Source organism: Cetorhinus maximus, chromosome 8, assembly GCF_964194155.1.
Source record: "Cetorhinus maximus chromosome 8, sCetMax3.hap1.1, whole genome shotgun sequence".
NCBI classification, from domain to species: Eukaryota; Metazoa; Chordata; class Chondrichthyes; order Lamniformes; family Cetorhinidae; genus Cetorhinus; species Cetorhinus maximus.
In genome coordinates, this window is record NC_135886.1 from 12,161,125 (window position 1) to 12,185,624 (window position 24,500).

The 24,500-nt window shown below is 43.7% G+C and overlaps 1 long non-coding RNA gene across 1 annotated transcript; it reads right to left on the reverse strand.

The window, feature by feature from the left end:
* Window positions 1-3,342: 3,342 nt before the first annotated feature.
* Window positions 3,343-24,063, reverse strand: LOC144683243 (uncharacterized). Its single transcript, XR_013577203.1, has 5 exons — window positions 23,963-24,063; window positions 21,175-21,240; window positions 12,322-12,392; window positions 10,524-10,643; window positions 3,343-3,419 (listed from the first exon to the last, which is right to left on the reverse strand). It is a non-coding gene; the product is annotated as an uncharacterized LOC144683243 (long non-coding RNA).
* Between the last annotated feature and the right edge of the window lie 437 nt (window positions 24,064-24,500).

The following is a 24,500-nucleotide window of genomic DNA, read 5'->3' on the forward strand; positions in this document are numbered from 1 at the left end:
AAGATGCAAATCTTATTTGCTCCAGCTCAGAGTCACCAATTACATTCCTTTTGCTTGAAAAACAACACTGGCATATTCAGTTTCTTGTGTGGGCGGTTGGGTAGAAGCAGGTTGGTTCTCAACCTTGAACTCCACTGTGCTGTAACAGACATCAGTGGGTTTTTCTGGGCTGGTAACTAGACTCTCCCGACTGGAACAGTTAGGGGGCTTTCCTGGAGGGTTTGCGATGTTAGCGTAGAGAAAATCATTTCCCGGGTTTTCAGGTTCCTGTAACGGGATCAGAGAGGAGCAGTTTTATCAAACTGAAAGGATAAACAATGCAAGTAGCAACATCTATCTAAAGATAAATGGAATAATCTTGAGAGTGAGTCAACTTATAGCAACCTTCATCTAGAGTTTCAGTAATAGGCAATTCTACATCACTATTAACGTAGTAAACCATTTCAAGGAGGCACAGGGGGATGGAAATGGGCACGGAGCCAAAGAAGGAGATATCAGGAGTGGTCAGCAAAACCTTGGTCAAAGGTCTGGTCTCTAAGGAGATCCTTAAAGAAGAGATAGATTAAGGAACAAAGAGCTGGGGCATTCTCCCCGATGTCCTGGCCAATAGTTATTCCTCAACCAACATCACTAAGAACTGGTTATCTGGTTATTATCACATTGCTACTTGTGGGACTTTGCTTTGCGCAAATTGACTGCTGCATTCCTACATCAGGAAAGTGGAATTGGGGCCACAATCAGATCAGCCATGATCTTATCAAATGGCGGAGCAGGCTCGAAGGGCCAAATGGCCTACTGCTGCTCCTAATTCTTGTGTTCTTGTATTACACAGTGACTTCACTTCAACAGGGTGTTGTTGGCTGGAAAGCACTTTGAGACACCTTGTGGTCATGAAAGGAGCTCTACAAATGAAAGGGCTTCCCTGAAATATGAACAACATTTTGCTTAAATGAAAGGTGCCCAATCTGCTGATTAAATGTCACCCATTTCCCTATTTTCTCTGGTTTGTGGAGCTCTGCTTCTAACCGATTCCCTCACCAAACCTATACATTCCCAGCAAGTCTACTCTCCCTCCTTGAGTCAAAAGCTGCCTCAAGAATTCCACCTCCACCACCCCCCCACCCCGCCCCCACCAGGGTACTGGTCACTGGGAGTGAGGGGGTTAATTGTGAGGGGGAACATTTTCTAGAGATGACTGCTTCTGGTTAATAACAATCACTTAAGCTCAAGTCACCTCTCAGTTGAATCATCAGACTGAAAAACAGAGTATTGCAGGTAATAGTCTAATTCAGTGCAAATCTAAGAAGCAAAACTGCAAAATATTCACCTTCCTCACACAACCTAATCTTTTGTCCACACAGGCAAATTTACGCCTCTACAATGACTATAATTTCTCATGGGTTTTAATCTCTCCAGTCTACACCTATCCTTTTATCACCAATAGTGGAAGTTGCAGACAAAGTTGGCCTGAGAAGATGATGATGTTGGGCTGTTTGACCCAATGATTGTCTTGCTAGGTCTCTGCAGAGAATAGATAAGAGTTAACCATGTTGATGTGGGACTGGAATCACATATAGGCCCAGAGTGGGTAAGGAGGGCAGGTTTCTTTTCCTAAAGGACAGTAGTGAACCAGTTGGGTTTTTACAACACAACAGCTTTATGGTCACTTTTACTGATATAGTAATGGTTTTACTGAATTCAATTCTCAAACAGCCAATGATGGGATTTGAACTCTTATTTTCCAGATTATTATTCCAATTGCATATGATGTGTAAGGTGTTGGTGAGACAACCCAATGCGTTAAGTGTTGTAACATTGGCTCCCTTCCACAAAGCTGCAGCTACAGTGTCAAACCCTGCTTGAGTCTACACCCGAGGCTAGACAGACAGCTACTTAGCCAGTTCCTATTTTGAAGGAATTTATCCTTTTAGTACCACTCCCTAGTCTCACTTTAGACTTGTCCATTTGAACATAAGGTTCTCCAAATCTGTGCTCACAGAACAACTCAAACAACTTGTTTACATAATTTGGGGCTCTCAAATCATTAAGGATCCTGGATCAGGTCTTGGGTTCGAAGGGGAGGGCCAAAAGAAAGTCTTGAAATGTTCCACCATCTTACAATCAACGTTACTCCCGATGCTGTCTCCTTTAAGCAATTGAAAGAAAAAGATATATCATAATTAATTTTTGTTTACCTCTTTCCCCTCCATTGTCCGTGCTCTCTTGGAAATAAACATGGCCTCCTTGTCTGTGAAAGAATCAAGCAGAGTTTGACACTGTTGCTGCAGCATTGTGGAAGGGAGCTAATGTTACAACACTTAACACATTGGGACGTCTCACCTACACCTTACACATCACAGCCCGCACTGACGGTCAGACCCTACATGGGTTCAGATCAAAAACTAAGCGGCCTCAGGTTATTAATACAGTTATTAATGTTAAAGCCTAGGATAATTCTGCCTTCCTGGTGGGGTGCCATGCTACAATGGGAGCTCAGTTTGGAGATAGGGCCCCAAGAATCGGAATTCCCCAGAGAGAAAATCCTGCCCACTGTTTTGGCCACTCGGGAGTAAAACTGGGCAGGGCACGAAACGGGCTTCCTATTTGAACATGATCTGTTCCCGAGCATATTAGGTTAAAACTAACCCCAATATTGTTCCTCATTGCACCAACTGTGTCTGAGTGGGTAGCGGTCTCATCTCTGGGACAGACCATCGTGTGAGTTCGAGTCCCCATTTCAGAAATTTAAGTAAAGCATCTAGGCTGACCCTCCCATTGTAATACTGAGGGAGTGCTGCACTATCAGAGGTGCCATCTTTCAGATAAGATGCTAAAGTGAGGCTCTGTTTCCCTTTGAGGTAGATGTAAAAGACCCCATGGCACTCTTTCGAAGAAGAGCAGAGGAGTTCTCCCCCGTGTCTCAGCCAATATTTATCCCTCCACCAATACCACTAAAAAAAACAGATTATTTTGTCATTATTTCAGCGCTGTTCATGGGAGCCTGCTATGCCCAAATTGGTTGCTGCATTTCCTACATTACAACAATGAATAGCCTTCTATAGCTGTAAAGCTTTTGTGATGTCCCAAGATTGTGAAATGTGTTATAAAAATGTAAGTTTTTTTTTCATCTCAGCTGACAGTCAGTGCAGCACTGAGGGAGTGCTGCATTGTCAGAGATATTTTATTTTCAGGAGATGTTAAGCTGTCTACTGCTGAAGTAGATGTCACGTGGCACTATAGGAAAAAGTAAGGATCTCTTTTGGTGTCCTAGGCAATGCTGTCCCTCACCCAGTCAAAAACAGCTGGACTGGTCAGTTGTCCATTTGCTGCTTTTGGAATCTTGCTCTGTACAGATTCACTTCTGCAATTCCCAAATAATCAGCAGTGACTTCATTGGTTGCAATGCATTTTCAGATGTCCTGAGAATGGGAAGGGCACTTTGTAAATTCAAGTGATTTCTTTAGTTAATGCTCTTCAAAAGGATAATGTTACACTTACCCAGAATTATTTTCTTCTTCTTCTTGATAAGATACATAGCAACCATAATCAGCAGCAAACCCAGTAACACAAACAACACCACTCCCACCGTCACATGGTACATGTTGGCTGGTGACAGAAAGAAGGAATTTCATCAAGCACCTTGTTTAAAGAACATCAAAAGTAGGAACATGGGCAGGCCAAAGCCTCCTCGTGGCTGCTTCACCACTCAGTTAGATCATGGCTAATCATCAACTTCATCTCCATTTCCCCCACCCGATCCTCATATCCCTTAATTTCCTTAGAGTCCAAGTCTATTGTCCAAATTCCCCAGAGTCCAAAAATCTATTGATTTCAGTCTCAGATATCTTCAACTACTGAGCATCCATAACCCTCTGGGGTAAACAATTCCAAAGATTTACAACCCTCTGAGTGAAGAAATTTCTCATCTCAATCCAAAATGGCCAAGCCCTTATCCTGAGACTAGACTCCTAATTCTAGATTCTCCAATCAGAGGGACACAGCCTCTCATCATCTACCCTGTCAAGAATGTTAAATGTTTCAGAGGTTTCTGCTCATTCTTATAAACTCCCAGAGAGTATAGGCCCATTCTACTCAATCTCTCCTCATAGGACAACCCTCCCAACCCAGGATTGAAACTCTTTCGAGTTATCAACAGTCACAGATTGCAACTCTTTCGAGTATAATCACAGTTCTTGGTTTCCGGGAGTGGGACATGAACCCACAACCCTCTGATTCAAAGGCGAGGGTGCTATGAACTGAGCCACAGCTGACACCCAGGATTGAATGTGTATCTTGTATGAAGACCCAGTTAGTTTCCTGTCCCATTAGGGTGCAATCTTACACCACTCCACTCTCGTTCTAAAGTTAAGTGGAACATAAGTGATTTCACTCCTGATTGCACTCAGAAATGTAAAGGGAGAATTAAGCAGTAACTTGGAATTGCAGATAATCTTTTAGTTGCATGGCATTGGAGGTCACAGGGGCTGGAAAATTGGATTGGGAACATGAGGACATGTTTAGAGGTCAGCAGTGTTCATTGGTTCGCCAAACTGCCAGTCGCTATACACAATGTAAACAGACCTGTAGCCGAACTCCAAAAGCAAATATGGTGTATCTATATACTCTGCTACACAAACCTTCACTTCCGGAGTTCGCAGGGAGGTCATGATTATTTGTAGCAGCTATGCAGAGGCCTTCTCTTATAAAAATACAATTGTACAGCAAAGAAAGAAACTATTCAGCCCATTGTACCTGTACCCATTCTCCGAAAGTGCTATCCACTTAGTCCCACTCCCCTGTTCTTTACCCCACACTTCACACTTCTTCCTTTCATAAAATATTCCCTTTTCTGGACTCTCACCATCACTGGTTCTGCACGGGCATCCCATGCCCTAGAATCGGAGTGAGAAAGTTTCTCCTAATTTCCCTTTTCATTCCTTGGTAATGATCTTAAGTGTATACACAGCCCCCACTCCCCCTCACGCCCCACAAGTTACTGACTTGCTGACCAGTGGAGACAGTTGTACCAGATTTTCCTCATAAAAATGCGGAACACCTCTATCAGATCATCTCCTAACCTTTCTCTCTCCAGAGTCTGCTCTCTGACATCAAATGAATCCCTTACTTGAACATACAAATTTGAAGCAGGATTAGGGCATTCAGCCCATCAAGCCTACTCCGCCATTCAATAAGATCATGGCTGATCTGATTGTGGTCTCAACGCCACTTTCCCACCTACCCCCAATACCCTTTAACTCCCTTGTTAGTCAAGCATCTACTTACCTCAGCCTTAAACATATACAATGACCCTGCCTCTACCACTCTATGGGGAAGAGAGTTCCAAAGACTCAAGACTCGCAGAAAAAAAATTTCTTCCCATCCCTGTCTTAAATGGAAGACCCCCTTATTCTTAAGCTGTCCCCTAGTTCTAGTCTCTCCCACAAGGGGAAACATCCTTTCAGCATCCACTCTGTCAAGTCCCCTCAGGAACTTATATGTTGCAATTAAGATCACCTCTTATTTTTCTAAACACCAATGGATACAGGCCCAATCTGTCCAACTTCTCCTCATAAAATAACCCCCCCCCCCCACCCCCCACCCCCCCAGCCACCATCTCAGTCTCAGTTGAGTGAACCTTCTCGGAACTGCTTCTAATTATGGCCAGGGTTTTATGGCCCCGCAGCAGTGAATCTCCCCAAGGTGGATGTGGTGAGCCATTTAAAATCTCCATTCAGTTCAGCGGGAGCCGTAAAATCCTGGCCTATGTCTTTTCTTGAATGAGGAGACCAAAACTGTACACAGTATTCCAGATATGGTCTCACCATTGCCTTGTACAACTGTAGCAAGCATCCCTATTTTTATATTCCATCCCCTTTGCAATAAATGACAACATTCTATTTGCCTTCCTAATCACTCGCTGTACCTGCATACTAACTTATTGTGATTCATGTACCAGGACACCCAGATCCCTCTGTACCTCAGAGGTCTGCAATCTTTCTCCATATAGATAATATGCTGCTTTTTTATTCTTCCTGCCAAAGTGGACAAGTTCACATTTTCCACATTATACACCAAATTTGTGCCCACTCACTTAACCTATCTGTATCCCTTTGCAGATGCCTTATATCCTCTTCATAACTTACTCTCCTACCTCTCTTTGTGTCATCAGCAAATTTAGCAACTATATATTTGGTCTCTTCATCCAAATGATTGATATAGATTGTGAATAGTTGAGGCCTCAGCACTGATCCCTGTGGCATTCCACTCGTTACATTTTGCCAACTGGAAAATGAACTATTTATGCCTACTCTCTATTTCCTGTTAGCTAAGCAATCTTCTATCCAGGCTAATATTTTACCACTTGCACCATGAGCTCTTATTTTGTGTAGTAACTGTGGCATAATGAGTTAATAGTAATGGTAATGAGATAGTGATGTGTATCATGATGTGACAGTGACATCAGCAGTCATGTGCTAGAGAGTCTGTAGAGCAGATGGAATTGTCTGCACACAAGAGAGATATACATACATGGTAAGCTACTAGGTAAATGTGTATCTAGTGTAAATAAATTTAAATTAACCTACCTGAGTCAGAGCTGAGTTGCTCATGAGTAGAGGGAAAACTTCCTAGTATAGATTAGGCCATGATATAACCCACAAAACAATAATTTTTGATTTTGCACCTTGTCAAGTGCCTTCTGGAAATCTAAATACACCACATCCACAGGTTCCCCTTTATTTATGTTACTTGTTACTTCCTCAAAGAACTTTAATAAATTAGCCAAACGTGATTTTCATTTGACAAAACCATGTTGACTCTGCCTGATTACATTGAGATTTTCTAAATGCCCAGGTACAACCTCCTTCCTGATAGATTCCAACATTTTTCCTTTGACAGATGTAAAACTAACTGGCCAGTAGTTTCCTGCTTTCTGTCACCCTCTTTTTTTAAATAGAGAAATTATATTTGCTATTTTCCAATCGAATGGGACCTTCCCAGAATTTAGGGAATTGCTGGGAAATCAAAACAATGCATCTACTTTCTCAGCAGCCACTTCTTTGAAGACCCAAGGATTAAGCCCATCAGGATCTGGGACCTGTCAGCTTTTAATTCTAATAATTTTCTCAGTACCCTTTTCCTGGTGATTGGGATTGTTTTAAGTTCCCCCCTCCCTTTGCTCTCTTGATTCTCGATTATTGTAGGAATGTTATTTGTACCTACTACAGTGAAGCCATGCAAATTCATCCCTCATTTTCCTTATTTTCCATTATTAATTCCCCAGGCTCACTCTGTAGAGGACCAATGTTCACTTTACCTACTCTTTTCCTTTTTAAATACCTGTAGAAACTCTTACTATCTGTCTTTATATTTCTAGATAACATTCGCTTGTTCTCTAATTTCTCCCTCTTTAATATCTTTTAGTCAACCTGTGCTTTTTTAAAAAATTCTGTCCAATTTTCTGACCCGCCCCCAATTGTAGAATCTTCCTTTCAATTTGATACCATCTTTAACTTCCTTAGTTAGCCACGGATTGTGCATCCTTCTCAGAGTCCTTTTTTCTCTTTGGAATGTATCTTTGCTGAGTATTATGAAATATTTCCTTAAATATCTGCTATTGGCTCACTATTGACCTATCCCTTAACCTAATTTCCTAGTTCACATTATCCAGCTTTGTCTTCATACCCTCGTAATTGCCCTTATTTAAGTTTAAAACACTTGTCTTAGGCCCACTCTTCTCTCCCTCAAACTGAATGCAAAATTCAATCATGTTATGGTCACTGCTACCTAGGGGTGCCTTTACTATGAGGTCATTGATTAATCTTGCCATGTTGCACATTACCAGATCTCAAATAGCCTGCCTGTTGGTTGGTTGTAGGATCTCCTGCTCTAAGCAACCATCCTGAAAATACTCTATGAACTAATCTTCCAGGCTACCATTGCCGAACTGATTTGTCCAATCTATATGTAAATTTAAATCACCCATGATTATTGATATACCTTTTTCACAAGCTCCCATTATTTCTTCCTGTATATCCCATCCCAAAGTGTGGTTACTGTTAGAGGGCCTATAAACTACTCCCACAAGTGACTTCCTACTGCTACTATTTCTTATCTCTACATCTTGTTTCTACATCTTGATCTTTAGAACTAAGGTCATCTCTCTCTTATGTACTAAAGTCATCCTTAATTAAAAGAGCTATCCCTCCAGCTTTTCCTAGCTTCCTGTCCTTCCAAAATGTCACGAACCCTTGAATATTCAGGTCCCAGCCAATGTCACCTTGCAGCCATGCCTCTGTAATGACTGTCAGATCATACATATTTATTTCTATTTGAGGTCTCAATTCATGCTTTTTGTTATAAATTCTACATACATTTAGATATAGAGCCTTTAGTCCTGTTCTTCTACTATTTATACAGCCTCTAGCCTTATCTGTTGCTGCACTCTTCAGTTTGTATGCTCTGTCTCTTCTTGCCATGCTCTGATTATCATTTCCCTTATTGCTACCTTGCTCTCTTGCCTTGTCTTCTCTCCTTAATTTATCACATCACCCCTCATTTGATCCTTCACGCCCACTATTTAGTTTAAAGCCCTCTCTACCACCCTAGTTATAGGACTCACTAGAACTCTGGTCCCAGCATGGTTCAGGTGAAGACTGTCCCTGTTTCCTCAGTACTGGTGCCAGTGTCCATGAATTGAAACCCATTTCTCGCATACCAACCTTTGAGCCACGCAATTAACTCTCTGATCTTATTCACCTTATACCATTTTGCTCATGGCTCAAGTAGTAATCCAGAGATTATTATTATTTGAGCCCCTAGCTCATACTCCCTATGCATATCCCTCGTAACAATGAAGTGAATCTCTCCAGGGTCTTAACATCCTTCCTAATAATAATGATCTCAGCTGATGTTGTTACTGGGCAAGCCAAATTCCAGAATGAAACCTGGCTTGATAGACCATAATTTTTTTTAAACCGTGGAGGGTACTTACTGAAGCAGATTCACAGGAGTCTGCTGTTGACTTTTTAACAAAAAGTTACAACATTTATTGAACAAGAAACGTTAACTATATATTACACTGGACAACAAAAAGGTTGGAAAGATTTCAACCCAGACACCAAGGAAAAAAGGTTCAAACTCACACCATCCCTTTTATCCCAGCAATACCCTTATAGACCCGACACTCCAGTAAAGAGGTACTGCTACTTCCAAACCAAGGCTGGAGCTGGTTCAGTTGCAAAGAGGTTTCTTGTCCAGTAGACTTCTGCACATTCACTAGACGTCCTTCCATAATTGATATTTCTCTTGATATATCAAGAAAACTCATTCTAAGTTCACTATTAACTTTAAGAGCAATACATATGAGTTCCTTTAACTGATTTCCTCAGCAATCTGGCATTATTTCCAACTAGAGAGAGTCTTAGAACTTTTCTGTTTTCACTCTGTGGTATACAAATAGCCATTGAACTAAAATCTGCCTTTCTGTCTCTCCCTGTGTCTCTGTGGGTCTTTCTCTGATCCCCTGTTGCTAGGCAACAGCACATTTTTTCCTTTTTTCGCATTTGTTTTAACTCCCCTAAACTACTAACCCTTTGGTAAACCATCTCTTCATTTCAAGAGTCATAAAACCTCATTTAAAATGCATGTATATAAACAGGGCATGGCTCCATCTAAAGAAAACTCTAAAATGAAACCAAACGCAGGTTTCACCTTTCTTAACAAACAAGAGTATAAATTAAACTTAAAAGTATATCTTTCTAACTCCCAAAAATACAAATATAACTTACTTAAAACTATATCTAGTTCCTAACACAAATGTAGGTTCCCCCAAACTGGATCTAAATATTCTAACAGAAGCCTAATTGATGATTTATATAGGTTACATGTTCTACTTCACTAAGCTAATAAAGAGTATCTTGCTATGCCCCACCCAACCCCTCACCATTAACTTACAATTAGTTAATAAGTGTTAGCCCAGACATCTTTCTGCACCAATTCTAATAGGAGTGTGCACCCAGCCTGATTCTCCACCTCCATCTAAACTGTCAGAAGCTCAGAGGTATGGGCAGGGGCCCTGACTGAACATGTGGATCCCTACATGTATGAACAGGAGACCAAATCAACCACTTTGCTCCTGCAAATAGTCTATTTTTGCAAATGTAAATGTCTGACTCCTTCCTTTAGTGTTCCAGTGATCTCTACAATAACTATCTGGGCCCACTGACTGCCAGACTCCCAAGATTGAACAAGCTGGCATATCCGGGGTCTATGCAGAGGCCACCTTGGGCTGCTCCATGGTGCTATGTGCTGGAGCTGGAGGCCTGGAGTAAGAAGCCTGAAGTTGGCAGGCTGGAGTTGGAGGTCTGGACTTGGAGACCTGGAATCAGAAGCCTAGAAATGGAGACTAACCTGCTGCGATGGTCTTCTGCCAGGCAAAAACTAATGAAACTCAGCCCTCAGTTTGAACTGGAGAGAAACAAGTCTTAATTCTCTATTGAATTTGACCATGAAGGAAAATCTACCTGTTTGAGCTTTTGTTATTGTTGTTGCTATGCTTACTGTTGTTGCTAGGGTTGTTGTTGTTGTTGTCGTTGTTGTTGTTGTTGTCGTTGTTGGTGGTATTCGTTTTGATGATGAATGACCTGCAACAGAAAAAGAATTGACAAGAATGTTAACTATTTGCTAATTACCATCTTTCATTTGTAATAAAATACTTAAAAGAGTTTTAGGATGGAAAACTACTAGAATCATAGACGTTTCCAGCAAAAAAGGAGGTCATTCAGCCCATCATGTCGATGCTGGCTCTTTGCTAGAGCAATCCAGAGCTGTCCTGCTCTCTTCCATCTCTTCCTCTGCTTCATGTAATAGTCTAAATTTCCCCAGATGGATGTAAAAGACTTTACCTCAAGCATTCTCTGAATAAAGCAATTCATGCTTCAACAGTCCTCTATGTGTAAAGGCATTTCTCCTAACTTCTCCATTCGACCTCTGGGTGATAATTTTAAATTAATATCTTCCTTGTCCCTATCTCCCCAATAAGAGAAAATCATTTTTCCCTATTCAGTCTTTCAAAACTTTCCATAGTTCAAAATAAAATCACTATTAAATCTCCTCTTAGCTTTCTCGTCTTCACTGGATATAGGAACATAGGAAAAGGAGGAGGCCATTCAGCCCATAGAACCAGTACGGCTATTCAAGGAGATCATGGCTGTTTTGTGAATTATCTCCATATAACCATCTTTGTGCCAGATCTCTTAATACCTTTGGTGAACAAAAAACTACCAATCCCAGACTTAAAATTAACAATTGATCTAGGATCAATTTCCATTTGCAGAAAAGAGTTACAAACTTCCACCACCCTTTGTGTGTTGAAGTGTTTTTGAATTTCACTCCTGAAAGGCCTGGCTGTAATTTTTAGACTATGCCCCCAGGTCCTAGACTCCCCAACTAATGGAAATAGTTTCTCTCTATCGACCCTACCTATTCCCTCTAATATCTTGAAAGTCTTAATCAAATCAGCCCTCGCCTTTCTAAATTCCCGTTGGTGTTATTTTTCCTTGTAACTTAACCTTTGGAGTACAGGTATCATTCTAGTAAGTCTCCTCCAAGGCCAATAGATCCTTCCTAAGGTGTGGTGCCCAGCTAGAACAGCTCACCAGGGCTGGTCTAACCAGGACTTTGTATAGCTGAGTCTTAATTTAGGTGTCCTTAATTTAGAAAGGAGGAAGTACTTGCATTTATCAGCATCTTTCACCACTTCAGGCCATTCCAAACCAGTTCAAAGCTAATAATTTCATCAACAGCAGCATCAGGGCTTGTGAGCAATAGAACTATAATCACCAAAAAGGGAGTCTAGACAAACACGATGGAGAAAGGAATAGAAGGTTATACTGATTTGGTGAGATGAAGAGGGGCAACATGTGGAGCATTAAACACTGGCATAGACCAGTTGAGCCAAAGGGCCTGTGTCTGTGCTGTAAATTCTGTACGGTTCAATGTAAAAGTATTCACTCCCGGTCATTGCCTTGTGATCCTGATTGAAATGGTATGTGTGTGAATACTGGGCAAGGTCAGGTCTGAGAGCCTATCAGTTGCTATAGCAACCTACAAAGCAAGAGCAGCTACAAATCAATGTAATGCTGTAGTATGCAAAGCCAATGACACAATAAAGCATAATTTTTTTTGAATTATCAAGACTGATGCCAAGGTCACATGCTTGTCCATCTCAAGTTGCCCTGGGGGCCTACTGATGTCAAATGCAAATCCTTTCTTCCTTAATACATTGCAGAGGCTTAGAATAGAACAGTTGACCACAAGTACCCATTGGAATGCCTTCCTATTTTGAGTTAATTAGCTTGTTGTTGTCTAGCTTTTGCCGGCTGTTCCAAGCCCTGTAAATAAAAAACACATAGAAGGAAGATTAGCTGAAAGAAATCTATGCCTACAAAATCATCATCAAGAATTCATCACCTCCAGGCTCTGATGCTCCCTTTGCCAATCCACCGAACTGTATCCACTGCTAACTCCAACTCCAAACCCTTCTTAGTCATTTATCATTTTAAGCACCTTGATTCAATCAACTGTCCAAACTCAAGGGAATGTAAGCAATCACGGACTCTACCAAATGTTTAAGTTCCTGAGGAAGAATATTTAATATTTTCCCGCATTTTCCCTTGTAAAATCAAGTAATGTTCTAAAATATCTATCTATTTGTCTTCAAGTCCAATGGACTATCTGATATTGCCTCTTTTATCTAAACTAAGGAATTTCAATTGGGTTAAGTATAACATTTGTTGAAAAAATTAGAAAAGAAGCACACGCAGGACTAGGGACATTAATCAAAATGTAATCACTAAATAATTAATTAATCAGTTACTTAAAATGCTATAAAGATGGCAAAGCAGCATTTATTGACCATCACTAACTGCCCTTGAACTGAGTGGCTTGCTAGGCTATTTCAGAGGGCATATAAGAGTCAATCACATTGCTTTGAGTCTGGAGTCATATGTAGGCCAGACCAGGTAAGGACGGCAAATTTCCTTCCCTAAAGGGCATTAGCGAAACAGATGGATTTGCTGACTATTTTTTATTCATTCACAGGATGTGGGCTTCACTGGCTGGGCCAGCATTTATTGCCCATAACTAGTTGCCCTTGAGAAGGTGGTGGTGAGCTGCCTTCTTGAACCGCTGTAGTCCATGTGGTGTAGGTAGACCCACAGTGCTGTTAGGAATGGAATTCCAGGATTTTGACCCAGTGACATTGAAGGAACGGCAATATATTTCCAAGTCAGGATGGTGAGTGGCTTCAAGAGAACTTCCAGGTGGTGGTGTTCCCATCTATATGCTGCTCTTGTCCTTCTAGATGTGTTGTGATGGTTGTGGGTTTGGAAGGTGCTGCCAAAGGAGACTTGGTGAGTTTCTGCAGTGAATCTTGTAGATGGTACACACTGCTGCTACTGTGCGTCGGTGGTGAAGGGAGTGAATGTTTTTGGATGGGGTGCCAATCAAGTGGGCTGCTTTGTCCTGGATGGTGTTAAGCTTCTTGACTTTTGTGGGAGCTGCACTCATCCAGGCAAATGGGGAGTATTCCATCACACTCCTGAATTGTGCATTGTAGATGGTGGGCAGGTTTTGAGGAGTCAGGAGGTGAGTTACTCACTGCACGATTCCTAGCCCCTGACCTGCTCTTGTAGCCACAATATTTATATGGCTAATCCAGTTCAGCTTCTGGTCAATGGTATACCCCATGATGTTGATAGTGGGGCATTCAGTGATGGTAATGCCATTGAACATCAAAGGGCGATGGTTAGATTCCCTCTTGTTGGAGATGGTCATTGCCTGACACTTTTGTGGCGTGAATGTTACTTGCCACTTGTCAGCCCAAGCCTGGATATTGTCCAGGCCTTGCTGCACTTGGACATGGACTACTTCAGTATTTGAGGAGTCGTGAATGGTGTTGAACATTGTGCAATCATCAGCGAACATCCCCACTTCTGACCTTATGATGGAAGGAAGGTCATTAATGAAGCAGCTGAAGACGGGTGGGCCTAGGACACTACCCTGAGGAACTCCTGCAGTGATGTCCTGGAGCTGAGATGACTGACCTCCAACAAGCACAACCATCTTCCTTTGTGCTAGGTATGACTCCTGCCTGTGGAGGGTTTTCCCCCGATTCCCATTGATTCCAGTTTTGCTGGGGCTCCTTGATGCCACACTCGGTCAAATGTGGCTTTGATGTCAAGGGTAGTCACTCTTAAGTGAGGTTCAGCTTGGGAGTTCAGCTCTTTTGTCCATGTTTGAACCAAGGCTGTAATGAGGTCAGGAGCTGAGTGGCCTTGGTGGAACCCAAACTGTGAGTCAGTGAGCAGGTTATTTATATGCAAGTGCCGCTTGATAGCATTGTTGATGACCCCTTCCATTACTTTACTGATGATGGAGAGTAGACTGATGGGGCAATAATTGGCTGGGTTGGATTTGTTCTGCTTTTTGTGTACAGGACATAGTTAGGCAATTTTCCACATTGCCGGGTAGATGCCAGTGTTGCAACTGTACTGGAACAGCTTGGCTAGGGGCGTGGTAAGTTCTGGACCACAAGTCTTCAGTGCTATTGTCAGAATATTGTCAGGGCCCATAGCCTTTGCAGTATCCAGTGCCTTCAGCTGTTTCTTGATATCATGTGGAGTGAATCAAATTGGCTGGGCACTTGCATCTGTGATGCTGGGGACCTCCAAAGGAGGCCAAGATGGATAATCCATCGGTAATTCTGGCTGAATATTTGCACTGATGTTCTGGGCTCCTCCATCGTTGAGGATGGGGATATTTGTGGACTCTGCTCCTCCAGTGAGTTGTTTAATTGTCCAACACCATTCACGACTGGATGTGGCAGGACTGCAGAGTTTAGATTTGATCCATTTGTTGTGGGATCAGTTAGCTCTGTCTATCACTTGCTGCTCACCAGGTTGACAGCTCATTTTTAGGTATGCCTGGTGCTGCTCCTGGCATGCCCTCCTGCACTCTTCATTGAACCAGTGTTGATCCCCTGGCTTGATGGTCATGGTAGTGTGGGGGATATGCCGGGCCATGAGGTTACAGATTGTGTTTGAGTACAATTCTGCTGCTGCTTATGGCCCATAGCGCCTCATGGATGTCCAGTCTTGTGTTAAAAGATCTGTTCAAAATCTATCCCTTTTAGAACGGTGGTAGTGCCACACAACACTATGGAGGGTATCCTCAATGTGAAGGCAGGACTTTGTCTCCACAACGATTGTGCAGTAGCCACCCCTACTGATCCTGTCATGGACAGATGCATTCTGCAGCAGGCAGGTTGGTGAGGATGAGGTCAAGTATGTTTTTCCCCCTTGTTGGTTCCCTCAGCACCTGCCGCAGACCCAGTCTAACAGCTGTGTAATTTAGGACTTGGCCAGCTCAGTCAGTAGTGGTGTTACTGAGCCATTCTTGGTGATGGGCATTGAAGTCCCCCACCCAGAGTACCTTCTGCACCCTTGCCATCTTCAGTGCTTCCTCCAAGTGGTGTTCAACATGGAGGAGCACTGATTCATCAGCTGAGGGAGGGCGTTACATGGTAATCAGCAGGAGATTTCCTTACCCATGTTTGACCTGATTCCATGAGACTTCATGGGGTCCGGAGTCGATGTTGAGGACCCCAAGGGCAACTCCCTCCCGACTGTATACCACTGTGCCGCCACCTCTGCTGGGTCTGTCCAGCCAGTGGGACAGGACATACCCAGGGATGGTGATGGTGGTGTCTGGGACATTATGTGTAAGGTCTGATTCCGTGAGGATGACTGTTACTTGACTAGTTTGTGCAGGGTCGACAGGGCTGAGTTTGCCGTTGTCGTTTCCGGTGCACATGTCGATGCCGGGTGGTCTGTCTAGTTTCATTTCCTTTTTGAGATTTTGCAGCGGTTTGATACAACTGAGTGGCTAGCCCATTTCAGAGGGTGTTTAAGAGTCAACCACATTGCTGTGAGTCTGGAGTCACATGTACGCCACACGAGGTAAAGATGGCAGATTTCCTTCCCTAAAGGGCATTAGTGAACCAGGTGAGTTTTTACAACAATTAACAATGGTTTCATGGTCATCATTTGACTTTTAATTGCAGGTTTTTATTGAATTCAAATTCCACCATCTGCCGTGGTTTTGTGCTGGTGTGCTTACTTTCACTTCCCAGAGCACATGGATACAGGGTTCGCTGCTGACCTTTCCAAAGATTAGGGCCTGGTGAATCACGAGGGTTGAAGGTGCAAGTCCGAATGCTGAACTTGGTCTCAATATTACTGGTTGTAAAAGCCTTTCAGTGCACTAGCATGGCACTAAGAAACAGAAGGAACGTGGCTATGTCCCGTTGCCTGCACCTTATTCCCCGTGGAATCTTGTGCCTATCAGTGTGGCACGGTCAAATCTTCCATGTCGTGCCTCTTTAATGGCATCTTCACATTGAAGCTGACGCTCATCTCCCTCTTCAGGTCCATGCCCTTCCTGATCTTCATTGCCTGAGGAACCCTCGGCCTCCTCCAAGTCTCCCTCTGGCAGGGGATCACCCCTTTGAAGCGCTGGGTTGTGAAGGGTGTAAGAGACCACGATGATGCGGGCCACCCTCTGTGCAGAGTATTGCAGAGCCCCACCTGAGCGATCCAAACAGCACCTCTTCAGGATGCCAATGATATGTTCGATGATGGATCGTGTCGAGCTTTGCGCCACATTATATCTCTCCTCTGAGGATGACGAAAAGGTGTCATGAGCCATCGTTTGAGCGGGTCCCCCTTATCCCCAAGCAGCCAGCCCTGTAATCGCTGAGGCCCGTCGAATACGTGAAGCACCTGGGAGTGACTCAGGGTGTATGAACCATGGGAACTCCCAGGACACCTGACACAAACGTGCTTCTGATGATCGCACACCAGGTGAACCTCCAGGGAGTGAAACACTTTCCTGTTAATGAACATCGGGGGCTGTTGCCAAGGAGCTCAGGAAGCCACATGTGTGCGATCGATTGCACCCTGTATTCCAGAGAAGCGTGAGATAGCTGCAAACCCCAGAAATCTAGCAGCCTGCTAGCTTCACTGAGTGTGAACTTCACATAATGATGAGCCTTATTGCAGAGGGCATCTCTCACCTCCTTGAAACATTTATGCATTGAGGATTGTGAGATGCCACTGAGGTCCCCTGTGGATCGCTGGAACGATCCGCAGGCAAAAAAAAATTGCGCACGGCAGCGACCTTGAGAGGCCACAGGCAGGGAATGTCCTCCCAGCCCATAGGGTGTTAGATCCTCCTGCAGAATGTGGCAGATATGACCCACCACATTTTTTGACAAGCCCAGACATGCGCAGCATTGTCTTTCACTCATTTCCAGATCGCAAAGTCTTCTTTGGCAGACTCTTGGTCGTGTGAATCGCCTCCGTGGGATGGGTCTAAACGCCTGACCCTCTGGGTCTTGCTGGGGCTCCCCCGGACCACAGGCCTCAGGCGGGGCCTCCTCTCGAAGCTGGGCTAGGTGGCATCGGGCCCTTCTCCTCCTCAATCAGATCACTGCCATCAAGAAGGCAGCATTGAGCCAAATATTCAACCATCCTTCTCCCCATGGACTGATTGATGCGGCAGATTAATGAATACTGGGTAAATATAGTAGCCCTCCCACTCTCAAACAGGAAGCTACCATCATGCCCTAGAGCTGCATCTGTGCTACTAGCTTTTTGCTGATAAATCCTTGCAGCTGAGGCGCAAACTCACAGATCGAGGTGACCAAGATACCAACCCTGATATTTGAGATCTCAATCCAGGTTGGAAGAGGTTTGGATACATTCATGAAATGTGCCACCTTACCAAAGGCACTCCTGCAATCTCTGACCTGGTATACTGATCAAGCTCAACTTGCACTTCAGCAATGACTGGATGCCCTTTGGCCAATTGGAGAAAACACATTAGAGGCTTTCATTGATGATCTGGCAGATATGCAACAACTTTCTTCCTTAATGGTTGCCCGCATTTCCATTCCCACATACCTCTCTGTTAAAGCTCAAATGGAGCAACTATATTGAGAAGCCAATGACTCCTGCAGTCTCTTGTTAAAGCGTTCCAAAAGGCAATGGCATCTTTTCAAGGAAGTCTTCCTCTTTTCTCTCAGCTCTGACTCTATTTCAATGTTGTGACTCTAAGAGGATTGAGGGTGCCCCCTGAAAGGGCCCTGTTACCCCAGCCAGGGGCTCCTCCCACACTGCTTCCTACCCTTCCCTTGCAGGTTTGTTTCCAGTTTTGATCTTAAAAACTGCGCAATAACTTTGGGCTTTCAAGATGGTGGTGCTGCATTTTTATTTTGAGACTAGCTTTGACCCTCCCCCTGTCAGTGTTCGGGTCCCTCCAATCTTCCTGGAACCTCACGACGTGCAGGCAGGTAGACCTCCCTCTGGTTATTCTCCAGCCTCCCCCAGCAGCTCTGGATCTCTGAATTGTCATTGTGGCAAGACATTCCCACCCTCCCCCTGAGCCCATCACTGTTGATGTCCCCATATTTCATGTGGACCTCACCCCTCCTCATCTCGAAGTTGTGTGCATGGTCAGATATAGGGGAGAACCCCACCTCAGGAGATCTTAGAATCCATCCCTGCCTCCCCACTTTATTACCTTTTCCCCATTTACAGGCTGCAGTTGCCTCCCCTAACCATGACCATCCCATCTGCTGCCTTGTAGCAAGTCAGACAGCCTCATCGCCATCGACTGCGAATAAAACGATGAATACACCCTGCACACCAAACTGGGCCTTGACCCAATTGAGCACACAGGCTTTTCCCCTCCCTGGAGCAGGACTATGACATGTGTGCCATGCATAGACCTGCAGCATGGCCTGCAAAGCCCCAGGACTGCCTTTAATCTCTCATCCTGACTGTGAGGTCCACTAATCCCCAGGACTGCCTTTAATCTCTCACTCCGGCCCCAGACCAGACAGCTCTCCCGTTCCTTCATGGTTGATCACAACACAATCTCCCTCCCCCCCACAAACCCCATGAGTCTCTATGCAACTCATCCCTCATGTGCAAATTTTTTGTCTCCCTCCGCTCCTACATGAGTCTCTGTGTAACCTAATCCCTCATGTGCCACTCCAAACACAAACCCCTCCAAGCCCTCCTATTCCGGAGTCTGCCTGCATCCCCTCCCATTCATACAGTTTGATTCCCATCCACCCCCTTCCGTGTCCGTGTCCTAATCTTCCATGTCGGTCTCCAGTCTCCCCACCTTCGGTTTCCCTTCTGCTTGCCATTATTCCCCCTACCCCACCCAACCCTACCGAACCACACAGTCCTTCATGTCTGCAGTCTAATTCCCTGCTGGTGTGGCACTTAATTGGGAGGGGGAATCTAATTCTGGTGAGTGGCATTTTTGAAGAGTATTCATGAGATGGTAAAGCAGGCAAATTGCGTTCCCAACACGGATCGGGAAGAAACCTGATCCGCTGTGAAAGTGGCGGGGGGAGAAATTCCGAACGGATTTCCCACCGGCAGGATTCCAACTTTTGGCCTGCCTCCGGATTTTCCTCTCCCACCCACCACCGAACCCGTCACTGGCAGGACTGGAAAATTCCGCCCAAGGAGCCTGCAAAGGGATATAGATAGAGGTTCAGTGAGTGGCCACAAGTTTGGCGGATGGAGTATAATGTGGGAAAATGTGAGGCTGTCCACTTTGGCAGGAAGAATAGAAAAACAGCATGTTATCTAAATGGAGAGAGATTGCAGAACTCTGAGGTACAGAGGGATCTGGGTGTCCTGGTACATGGATCACAAAAGGTTAGTATGCAGATACGGCAAGTGATTAGGAAGGCAAATGGAATGTTGTCATTTATTGCAAGGGGAATGGAATATAAAAGTAGGGATGTTTTGCTACAGCTGTATGGGCATTGGTGAGACCACATCTAGAGCACTGTGTACAGTTTTGGTCTCCTTATTTAAAAAAAAGACATAGAAGCAACGGATACCTGGATGGGGAGAGGGTTATCTTATGAGGAAAGGTTGGACAGGTTGGGCCTATACCCAGTGGAGTTTAGAAGAATGAGAGATGATCTTATTGAAACATATAAGATCCCGAGGGGACTCGACAGATTGCATGCTGGGAGGATGTTTCCCCTTGTGGGAGAGGCTAGAACAAGCAGCCACTGTTTAAAATTAAGGTGTCTCCCATTTAAGACAGAGATGGGGAGAAAGATTTTTCTCTCAAAGGATCGTGAGTCAGTGGAACTCTCTTCTCCGGAGAGAGATGGAGGCAGGATCACCGAATATTTTTAAAGCGGAGTTAGATAGATTCTTGATTGAGAAGGGAGTCAAAGGGTATAAGGGGCAGGCAGGAAAGTAGAGTTGAGGTCACAATCAGATCAGCCATGGTCTTAGCTAATGGCGGAGCAGGCCCGAGGGATGAATGCCCTACTCCTCCCCTAATTTGTACGTCTGTTTGTATATTGTCTCTCATACATATTCCTATATCCATCAATATAGTACATTTATCCCGTGCTTTTTCTGAAAGAGTTGATTGACATTCAGGTGGATTTTTCCTTCTTTGCACTCATGTTAAATGGATGGTGGCAAATCAGCGGACAGTTTGATAGCACCTCTATCAAAGTTCCCCTTAAACTTCTCTGCTCTAAGAGAATCAATCTCAGCTTCTCCAGTCTCTCCACATTACTGAAGTATTTCAACCCTGCTATCATTCTGGTAAATCACCTCTGCACCCTCTCCAAGGCCTTGATACCCTTCCCTAAGTACAGTGCCCAATTGAACACAATACTTCAGCTGGGCCTAGCTAATGTTTTAATGTTTTAATCTATGCCTCTGATTTTAAAACCAAGATTCCATAAACCCTTCTAACAACCTTCTCAAATTGTCCAGCCACCTTTCACGGTTTGTGTACAAACACGGCCAGGTCTCTCTGTTCCTGTACCCCCCTTTTGTTTATATTGCCCCTTCTCGTTCTCCTGACCAAAATGTATCACTTCACACTTCTGTGGGTTAAATGTTATCTATTATGTGTCTGCCCATTTCATCGGTCTGTCTATGACCTCCTGAAGGCTGTTACCATCCTCCACACAGTTCACCATATTTCTGAGTTTTGTATCACTTGCGAGTTGGAAATTGTGCTCTGCATACCCAAGTCCAGGTTATTAATACATACCGAAAAGAGAAGTGAACCAAACACTGATGTCTGGTAGACAGCGCTGTACACTCCCCTCCCTCCAATCTGGAAAACAACTGTCCGCCATTATTCTCTACCAGCTGCACATCAGCCAATTTTATATTTACACAGTCATTGTCCTTTTAATCCCATAGACTTTAATTTTGCTAACAAATTCATTTTATGAAACTTCATCAAACACCTTTGAAAGTTCACATACACAACTTCAACGACACCATTCTCATCAACCTCTCTGTTGCGTCATCAAAGAAAGAGAAGGTGGTGACGGCCTAGCCAGCAATGTCCTCATCCCATGAAGGAATAAAAAAAAGCTTGCATTTATATAGCACCTTTTATGACCTCAGGACAATTAAGTACTTTTGAAGTGTAACCACTGTTGTAAGCTAGGGAACATAGCAGCCAATTTGGACACAACAAGCTCCCACAGACAGCAATGCGATAATGACCAGATAATCTATTTTTTAGTGATGTTGGTGAGGGATAAGTATTGGTCAGGTCACAAGGGAGAACTCCTCCAGTCTTCTTCAAGTAGTGCAATGGGGTCTTTTACATCACCTCAGAGAGCAGATAGGGCATTAGTTTAATGTCATATCTGCATATCAGCACCTCTGACACTACAGTACTGCCTCAGTACTGCACAGCAGTGTTAGCCTTGATTCTGTACTTAAGACTTGTCAAGGTGCCAGGAGTTAAAAATTATACCTCAGAACACTTACTCAGCCTTCACCGCCTCCCATAAAATTCAACCATTAGAAAGCAGGGGTATAATGGCATAATGGTTACTGCACTAGTGATTGCGGAGGACTGGACTAATAATCTGCAGTTACAAGTTCAAATTCCACTGTGGCAAGTTTGTGACTTCAATTCAGTTAATTAAATAAACCTGGAATTAAAAAGTAAGCATCAGTAACGGTGACCATGAAGCTGTCATTTTGCAAAAACCCAACTAGTTCACTCATGCACTCTGGGGAAGGAAACCTGCCATCCTTAATTGGTCTGGCCTATGTGTGACCCCAGAATCATAGCAATTTGGTTCAATCTGAACTTCCCTCTGAAATGGCCCTCACAAACCACTAGGCAACTCACCATCACCTTCTCAAAGGCAGTTAGGGATGGGGGAATCACTTCTGGTCTTGCCAGTGATGCCCACATCTTGTGAATGGAAAATCTTCTTAAAAACCCCAGCTTGTGGACATCTTAACTCATATTTACTGATTAAGCTTGACTTCTCTCTCAGTCCTATAGTACGGTGTTGGAGTTTACATTTGAGATTTTTCTTTAAAAGAATATTGTAAAGGCAGGAACTACACAGACATTTAAAAAAAAAGTCAGTAATCTTGCTTCTCAAGTGGCAGAGCAAACACCGTGCCAAAGATAAATGAATTCTATATTTTGGACAACTGACCCAGATCTTGTGGAGTGGAGCATCTTACAGCATGCCACCATGGACTCGATGGGCCGAAGGATCTCTTACAATCCCGTAATGACTCTATGACTCTATGCCTTGTTAGACTTTTTCCCTTGTCCTTCAGTGCTGCAGATTGCTGGACATGTGAGCGGCAAATTATAATGGGGCATCTGGGACCTTAGGAATGATGGGACCAACCGTCTATCTCTGTAACCAGTGAGATATAAGGGCCAAAAAATAAACGGGAACAACGGAGAATGAAGATGAATTAAAGGAAGTTTATTTTTGTATTCGTCCATGGGACTTGAACACCACTGGCAAGGCCAGCATTTGTTGCAGTTAAGAGACAACCACATTGCCAAGGGTCTGAAGTCACATGTGGGCCAGGCCAGGTAAGGATGGTAGATTTCCTTCCCTAAAGGGCAATAGTGAATCAGATGGGTTTTTACAACAATTGATGATAGTTTCATGGTCACCATTACTGAGACTGGCTTTCAATTCCAGATTTTACTAATTGAATTCAAATTCCATCAGCTGCCATGATGGGATCTGAACCCACGTCCCCATGGAATTAGCCCAGGCTTCTGGATTACTAGCCCTGTGACATTGCCACTATGCCACCATTTCCCCTAAATTAGGCAAATCAGGTACAAAGAGAAAAATAAAGGGAGGGAAAGCAAGATTAGACTGAGAGTAAAAAAGAGTCAGAAGGACAAGTATGAAATGCCATTTAACATACAAATTTGACATTTTTAAAATCTGTGACAACAATTTACTAGCTGCAGGAATAAGACTCTCCTTTTCCAATAGTTTCCTTTCTGGTTCGGAGAGGTCATTTGCCTTTGCAGGAGTAAGATCTTCTCATTAAAAAGTTCCTTAAGTTGTTAAGTGCCTGCCGCGGTTTTCTGCGGTGGGTTAATTGGGGGTGACTAATGAGCAAAAGCAGCAACTTCATGAAACTCACGGGGCGGTTGGTGGCGAGCTGCCATTTTCGCAAGGCTAGCGGTAGAGTGGCCCAAAATTGTTCAGCAACATGTGGGAATTCGCAGCTCATGAGGTTTCTCTACCTCACGATATGCGGAGCGATTTACACACAAATAACAGCGAGTGCCATTAGGCACACAGTTATTTTACCAGCAAAACCTTAAGCCACTGATTTGGGTTAAAAGCAGAGTTCTTACACTGCAGAAAATGCACCACGTAACTCAGTCAGAGAGTTTACTGTTACAGCAAGATAAAATTCACAACACAGAAACAGAGCCCCACTGGTCTATACTGGTGTTAATGCTCCACACAAGCCTTCTCTCGCCCCCTTCATCTAGTGTTGCTGTTATCTGATATAGCTTAAATTTCCAGTACCTGAACAGTCAGGGAATTCGTCCGAATGTTTGTCTTCCCTCTCAGAGCGACCTGCTGCCTCTGTTATAGAAAAAGGGAAGCAGACCACAAACAAGCTGTTATTTCACAATATTGCAGCATCGCTGCACTAAATTGCTGTCACATTAAAACATTTCATAGCACGCTGTTTCACAAAAGGGAAAGCCAGCTCTGGAAGGACCTGACTCTTGTTCTGGTTATGGTCTGGCTTGTCCTGTGTTGTGGAAGGTGGTAGTTATAACAACATATACTTCCCGACGGTGAATTAATTTTCTATTTATTCACGTTTTCTATTCTTTCTTTTACTTCAAATAGCAGACTGGACCAGAGCTGGGATTTGATCCAGCAATAGTACGTTTGTTACAATCCCCCCCTCTCCACCGGGAAGAATCTCTTTTAAAAAGAGATTTGAATTCCCAGTGACCAACTCAAAGGATCACATGACAAAATTTCATGTTTTAAGACTTTTACTGTAACACTAAAATAAACATCGGTTAAACATTACTTAGTAGGCAACTAA